Below are 1,518 nucleotides of genomic sequence, written 5' to 3' on the forward strand. Positions count from 1 at the left end.
GTTTGTTATTCTGTTTTATTATTTAAATGTTTTTGTGTAGGGACTTTGTGTATATATTGGATGTTCTTTCCTATCTATAAATTAATTTATTATATTTTTTATTTTTAAGTTTATTTAATTTCATGTTCATTACCATTTTCATTTTTAGTTTCCAGTTTTTTCCTATATTTTTAACATTGTTTATCCTCCTTAGTATCTTCTCTACTTACTCCTCTTTCTGTGACACTTTTATTTTTTCCACATCTTTTCCATGCCTTGACAGCATAAGAACAGAGGTCTGATATGCTTCTGGTTCTTGCCATCTTTTACAAAAGCTCTTATACTTCTGATATGTATTCTTACTTCGTANTCTGGTTCTTGCCATCTTTTACAAAAGCTCTTATACTTCTGATATGTATTCTTACTTCGTACAAGTGACTGTTACTTTTTCTATTCTGCATTTTATTCATGGAAAAATATGAATTGTTCTTTATTTCATATAAACATTTTCCTGGAGATTGTTTTATCTATTTTTTTTAATATTTCATCTGTTTTTGACTCATAATATCTTTATATTGTCCTTTGCTGCTTCCTTCCACCTTCTTAGTTTTGAAGGATATCTGTTCTTCCTGAGTCAGCTATTTGAAACTGATTCCAGGGCCACGTTTAAGTCTTCCTTGCCACTCCAGGGACACATAGCCTTATTTAAATATATTTTGTTTCTGTAATCTCTTATATTAGATAAGATTCTTCTGATTCTTGAAACTTAACCTACTAAAGAAAGATTCTAATTCTAACCTACTAAAGAAAGATTCTAATTCCAGCACAATCACTTTGTCCCTATTCTTCTGTGACAGTCAGTTTTAGGTGTCAACATGACTGAATTAAGAAATACCTAGAGAACTGGTAAAGCATTACTTCTGGGTGTGTCTGTGAGGTTGTCTCTAGAGGAAGTTAGAGTATGAGTTGGTGAACTGAATGGGGAAGATCCCCCCTCAATGTGGATGGGNTTTTTTTTGCCTTCGTTTGTTCCTCTTTTCCTGTGTTAGTTATATTATTTCTACTTCATCAGAGTTTACACCAATAATATTCTGTTCTGGAACTATCATCTCCTTTTCTGTTGTATCCTAATTCCTAAAAGACAAACAGATTATTTATCACCACCAGTTATTTTACCTTTATAATTATCTCTTGGTTTTCTTCCAGTAAATTATATAAAAATGGCCTTTGGAAGCAATTTCTGTTTTTTAGATATTCGAAACTAATTTTCCTTAACATTATGTTTAACCAATAGTTTGATTTAATTCATTTTGTTTGTTTCATTTTCTTTCTTCGTTGATTTGGTATTTCCCCACCATCTGTTAACGTTGAATGTTGCCTCGCAAAAATCTTATGCCATTTTACGTGTTTGTTTGGTAGAATGAATTTATCTTTTGCCTGGCTGCCCAAAATATTTTTTATTTACTGACCAATGCTAATTTATTTTCTAGGATATGATTTTATGCTGGTCTTTCTGGGTCAAAATTCTCTGATATATGG

The sequence above is a fragment of the Galeopterus variegatus genome, unplaced genomic scaffold, assembly GCF_000696425.1.
Source record: "Galeopterus variegatus unplaced genomic scaffold, G_variegatus-3.0.2 Scaffold12258, whole genome shotgun sequence".
NCBI classification, from domain to species: Eukaryota; Metazoa; Chordata; class Mammalia; order Dermoptera; family Cynocephalidae; genus Galeopterus; species Galeopterus variegatus.